The sequence below is a fragment of the Phasianus colchicus genome, chromosome 2, assembly GCF_987193195.1.
Source record: "Phasianus colchicus chromosome 2, bPhaCol1.hap1.1, whole genome shotgun sequence".
NCBI classification, from domain to species: Eukaryota; Metazoa; Chordata; class Aves; order Galliformes; family Phasianidae; genus Phasianus; species Phasianus colchicus.
The window spans coordinates 82484110-82490546 of NC_143437.1; the positions used below are offsets into that span (position 1 = coordinate 82484110).

The window sequence follows — 6437 nt, forward strand, 5'->3', positions numbered from 1 at the left end:
AACAACAGTTAAAATATTCAGCTAGATGCTTTTCACCAACTGTGCTTTTCTCAGTTCTGTACTATGCTCAGAGAAGCTGTGGATACCCCATCCCTGGAGGTGCTCAGGGCCAGGTTGGATGGGGCCCTGGGCAGCTGAGCTGGTGGGGGGCAGCTCTGCTGACAACCAGGGTTGGAACTAAATGATCTTCGAAGTCCCCTCCAACCTAAGTCATTCTATGAGTCTATGTTGCTGTTTTATCATTTTTTGCCTACACAGTATCTTTCCCAGATTTCTATCTGATTAGATAATATGAGATCTGCTCATACTTTATGAGTTACTCTTTTTTTTTTTTTTAAATAACCCTATATAGATAGTTCTGAGATCTAGGGAGTCTAGCAATAGAATAAATCCAAATTGACTCTTCTGCAGGATGTGATTGATGGTTGAAATGAGCTCTCCGTTCATAATAAGCTGGGAAAGATGAGAGAGGTATGGTGTGATAAGCACGAAGAAAAGAGAGGAAACAAAATTTTCGGGGCTTAACCACGTTTTGCTCAGTTCTCTGCTCTGTTTGTCAAGGACTTGTACTGTAATGTAGGCCCTGAGGCCAGAGCTTAAAGAATTTCAGTCCTGTACTGGTGTGTTACAGAGCTGATAGAAGAGATCACCACAGCTGTTACTGAAAAAAAAAAAAAAAAATTGAAGTAAAGCGTAGGCGTCAGGTAATTAATTTCTATAACTCTGTTAGTGTAAATGTTTTAAGAGCTGATGGTAACCATTTGCATACCTTTTTTAGCCTGTCTTAAACGTTTTACAAAATTTTCTCAAAATGAACTTTCTAATTTAGGGGAGTAAAAGGATAATTTGTAGGTAACCTCAAGCCTATGGTACTGTTGTTTTTAAAATATGCTAATGTAGGTTTCCACAAGCAAACAGTTGTGAATTATTTTTTTATTTAAATTTTCACATTACTGTTTTTTCTCCTTGGCTACTTCAGATGAGTTAACTGCTGAAGAGGAAAGCTCTAAGGCCCATTTGTTTTTCAAAGAAGTGTCTTTAAAGCATCAGGAATGTTTGCCAAAACCAGATGTCATCCAAATACTATTGCTTACAAATGCAAGTCTTTTGCAGATTGTTCTTCAAAGTTTTGCTATTGTGCTGTTCTTCAGGTAGTTCTAATGCAAGATTAATTTTAGAACTGACAGTTAAAATGGACGAAAAGTCCTTGTCCTTCACCATGTCTGGTGTTTTTCATGATTTCATCATAAGTCTCATGCAATCTGGGATGTTAAATGCCATGTCTCCTAGAAAAATGAATATAAACACATAGTTATAGGTGGTGCCAGGTCTTAGTAAACTAACTGTCTACAAAATTAGGCTGGAAAATGTGAACACCAGATCCAAGAAAGGTATAAAACACATTAAACTAGTCCATGAATTCAGTTTTTAAAATTCACACATGACTTCTTGATGATTGAAATAGTACTATGGAAAATATATTTTTGCAAGTAAGCAAAAGGGATCCAGGCAAGATGACAGCTTTTACTATTGTCTAAATAAAACAGTAGTTCTTTTTCTGCCCCTTTGTGGTTACCCAGACTTTGGCTTTAAGCTTTTCTTTATATTTCAGTCTAAGCAGATGGAGCTGAAATGGGCCGTACCTTGGCTCTTCCCACCTTGATTGTTACTCAGAGCAGCAGAACCAGCAGCAAGTGCCTTTCTTCACTGCTGCTACAGACCTAAAGCTGTCATTAACCTCTCAGAGATTCCGCAGGAGGGGTTCTGAAATTACAGTACCTGTTGATGCAGTTTACATACACAATCTGTCACATTCAGGTGTTTCTAGATGTGTTTATTTCTTTGCAGGCTTCATGCAATTAGTCTTCTGTATAGCGTGGTTTGCATTAACAGAACTCACAGAATCACAGAATCACAGAATCGCCAGGGTTGGAAGGGACCTCAAGGATCATGAATCTCCAACCCCCCTGCCACACGCAGGGCCACCAGCCTTTCCACCTAATGCTAGACCAGACTCTTTCTGAATGCTTGCAAAACTACCCAACTATACACAAGCCAGACACCTAAAAAAACGTATTCTGCCTCTGCTAATTAATACTAACTGTTGATAAAATCAGATCAAAATGATGCTCATTTACATGCTGATGTCCTTCCATCCTGTGCACTGGTATAGAGTCCCAGGAATAAAGTCTTGCAACTGCTTAACTAGAAGGTGACCTGAAGATACCCTAGGGAGAACAAAAACATGATTTTAATTCTGCCAAGTGCAACATTGAACTGTCTATTGTCAGCTCCACACACCTGGGGGCTTATGGTGGTATCAAAGGAAATTTGTATGAATGGAAAAATTAGGTAAAGAGGTGTCAAAGTATTAGAAGACTGATAATTAACAGATGCATCTGTACTAGTTATTAATGTGTGGTGAGGAGATCTGTGAGCTAACATTGATGGGAATAACTTAACTGGGGTGTACACTTAATTAATGTGTCTCTCAGGACTGCTGCTGGTGAATATATCTTTGGAAATCTAGCACGTTCTCAGCAATGTGAACCAAGTCACAGTCCTTTCAGTGCTGTGCACTGTGAGCCTCGTTTAACACAGGGTATACATTCAAAACTGGAAAGATATTTCTGCAAAGATATGTTCCAACCAGTCCTTCCATGCAGCCCCAACCTAAAGGCTGTTCTCATTGCTATCAGTTCAAATGTCTCTTCCGTAATTTGCACAGGGACCTAAGTGAGCTTGAGAGAGAAGGGGAAAATCAACATGATCACAGTGTATGACAGGATCACCCATTCTTGTTTTCTATGAAGTGTATGAAACATTGTGTAGGTTTTATCCCGCAATCCATTGCTGCTGCTTCTGCAACAGCCAGAGGATGTTTCCCCACTCTACAAGCCAGCTCCACGCAGCCTTTTTTCCCGGCTCACTCTATTATTCTACTCACAGTGGTGATGGAAAAAACCTTCCTGCAAACTGGCAGCTGTGGTTGAATGCAGCAGTGTTCTTTAATGGAAAGCAGTAATAAAAAATAAAAAGGTTCATGGAGCATACCCTAGCAAAGCGTGACTTACTGTAACGGTCATTAGAGTCATTTCCATTTCTGTGTTTTAGATATTAAGACATAATATGCTGCTCTTAGTCATCCTGTTCGTGGAGATTAATAAAATATAGCTCTTGAATCGCTAAAAATTGCAGTGCATTTCTGAGTTCCTGTGGTACAGAAAGTGTCTCACTATCACTGCAACTTGAAAGCTATCTGGCAACTTCGTTTATGACAAGGCATGAGAAGGCTTTGTTTGTGCAGAAGGATATTTTCCTTTCTGAAGTAAAACCTTTCCTCCATGCTGGTAGCTGAACTGCATGGTATTCATGAAGTTGCAGCATACTGAAAAGGATTTATAGCAGTTAATTTCTTCTCTACCTACTGAGTTCTAGACTCTACCTTTACACTCGTTTTTATTTTGGATAGAGAGTTTACAGCTAGCTAATAATTAACTGTCCACTTGCTTTCCTGGGGGAAACAGTTATTTTATAAAGTTTCACAATATGCTGAAATCTACTGTCTCAGAGATTCAGCTGCACGATGGATCCTTGAGATAAAAGTCATTACTTTGCAGCTATGGGAGTAGGGAATTACATTATATCTTTCCAAACTGTATTTTTCTCTATCATATTCACATGCAACAGGATCAGTTCCTTCATGGGAGCGACAGCCTTCAAAGAATTAGATCAAGATAATGGATGACCAGGCAAAGTGACTGCCAGGCTGCATAAGAACAGGATGGGGTACGTGTGTGTGTTTGGAGAGCAAGAAAGGAAAGCACATGGGAGTGTCACAGGAAAGTATGTGTACAACGATCACAAAAAGTGGAGTGCTGTAGGGATACACAGAAGTGAATCCATGATAAGCAAGCTTTAAGATTTTCAATGGATTTGTCTCGATATTACTGCATCATTATATTTGTGGAAAACAGTGCTACACATCAGAGTTGTAGGACCTCCTGCCATTGGCAGCTTTCACTGCTCTCTGTCCAACACCAATGACGGAACAACAGGTACATTTCTGCTTTTCTTTTCTCTGTGACAAAGCTATGTGCAATGTTTGCCTAATTTTTCACTGCAGTCAGACTCGTGTAGAATGCCTGCAAAAACTCTGGATTTAAATACAAGCCAACTGCACCAGTGAACTGCAATTTTATTTACAACATTTCAATGCATTAGTGAGAATAGAGAATTTAAGATACGTACAGGTGTTCCTTATCATCTTTGCTATGACAGACAATGCACCTTTGGCAGCCTTAACTATTTGGTGGCTGTAAAGCTGTTCCTTTGTTCTCAGAGATACGGTGAAGATGAAAACATACCCAGCACCCAAAATAGAGAGCAAACAGCCCCTTTTGTTGTCACTTGGCTGCTGCTGCACTCCACCACCGCCATGTGCCATTATGCTGCCGCTTGTCCTGCTGGCACATGTCAGGACAAGCCGTCTGCAATCAAGGCAGCAGATGGTTCTTTGGGTCGCCTAGAGCCAGAGTTGGCATGGACACATCGTTTATGACGCTGCTAAGAGAGAACAACATGTTGGCACGGACATAATAACAAATCTCTGGATAATGAAGGCATCCCGTACCCCGTTAAGCCATTCCCTCAGAGCAGTTGTCCTCAAGTTTGTGAATAACGTGTTTTTTTTCTCTTGTGCTTTCCTGTTTCATATCTGGTAGTACATATGCATTCAGTCTATAGCCCATTCATTTAAATTCAATTAAAGGAGACTTTGTGGAATATTTCAGGTTTTGACTATAGTTGTGGACAGAGCAGCACGAGTTGCCTTGAAAACATCTGTGACTGCTGGGCCAGCGATAGAATTGCCAACGCTGAATTAATGGCCAGTTCATTTCTTTCTGTTCTGCCAAGCTTAAAAGAGGGAAAGCAAGACATTTCTGAACAGTGGCTGACACAAATGTTAAAGCAAGTCCTCCCAAATGTTTCAGGAATGCAGAAATTTCAGGAGCCCACTGCTACGCATATTGCATTTCCAGTATGATATTTCCAGTAAAAAGGAGTGAAGAGGAAAGACAGACCTTCCTTCCATGTGTTGAACTCCACATCACATCACACACACACACAAATATTTCCAGGAAATTTTTCCCTGTCGTAGACCATTTCATGTTTTAATGTTCACAGTATGTTGTCTGAGAGCGCTCCACAATTGTTAAGCAGAGCAAGGCAATGAATTATGATAGTATGCATTACAGAACACATGCTCTGTCAGCCAGATCGCTCGTTATGGCCAAGTGTGGATACAGAGTGCTGATATTGAGTGCTGAACTTACATTAATCATGCAAACTTTCCGATCAGTCCTCCATGCCTTAAATGATCTGCAATTAATATCAAATGACTTTCAGGATGTGTTTTCAGTTCAACTCTGAGGCAAGGCCAGTTGTCAAAACTCAGATATGGCACAGGAGTGTCTTCTCAGGGAGGAAGGAAAAGGACAGCAGAGATGATGTTCAGTGGTTTTCTTTTCAAGGCCAGTGATCCCATTATTCCTGCTGTGTTAAAGTCCTCTTTGTAGTGGAGTCAGGTGGTCAAGAACAGAAGGGTTACAAAAGAAGAGTGGTGATGGATCTAGATACGTATGGCTAGCAATTTTCTTATTCGAGGAGCAGAAATTTCTTTCTTCTACACCTTCTCCTGTTCAATTCATCTTTTGTTATCTGCTACTTGTATGCAGACCAAGTACTGCAGTCTATTCTGTGCCTTTGAAAGAGCTGTCTGACGGATCTCATGTATCTCTACCAGTTTACTGGCTGTTATATCTGGGGATGGGTAAGAAGAAAGTAAAAAATCCTTCTTTGCCTTTTGAAATACATTTTCCTTAAATTGCCAGTCCTTAGCTTTTTAAAACACCAAGTTTTTAGCAAAATAATGTGTGTTGCATTACTCCTCCCTCCAAGTTTTCATCCTTTAGGAAAACTGCTTCTAGCTTGCATTTGCAACACAAAAACCACAGGCATACTCTTTGCAGGGGAGAGGTGAGGTTGTCATGACTTCATGACAAACATGAAGGGAGACAGATTGAAAAAATGCTGCAGACACATCACAAAGATTCCATGAGAGTGAGCAGCAGCAGCAATGCCAGCTACAGCACCTCTGTACCTGAACCTAAGCACTGAAATAGATTCATTTAACCCTTCAACTCTGATGCTGTCTCATCATGTGTAAATGTACATGTACAACTACAGTTTTGGCAAATGTTTAAAAAAAACTGATCTTTGAACTGGAGAAATCCCAGGTTTTAATGCTTAGTAGAAAAGGGAAAGTATACTGTGCTTTAGAATGATAGAATCACCAAGGTTGGAAAAGACATCCAAGATCATCCAGTCCAACCGTTCGCATATCCACCAATATTTCCCACTAAACCATGTCCCTC

The 6437-nt window shown here is 40.3% G+C and overlaps 1 long non-coding RNA gene across 2 annotated transcripts; it reads right to left on the minus strand.

The window, feature by feature from the left end:
* Window positions 1–968: 968 nt before the first annotated feature.
* Window positions 969–4872, minus strand: LOC116240661 (uncharacterized). Of its 2 annotated transcripts, none has more exons than XR_016464813.1 (3): window positions 4252–4872; window positions 2139–2228; window positions 969–1286 (listed from the first exon to the last, which is right to left on the minus strand). It is a non-coding gene; the product is annotated as an uncharacterized LOC116240661 (long non-coding RNA). The 2 variants fall into 2 exon arrangements; XR_004169362.2 differs by having other exon boundaries at window positions 4368–4862.
* Window positions 4873–6437: the final 1565 nt, after the last annotated feature.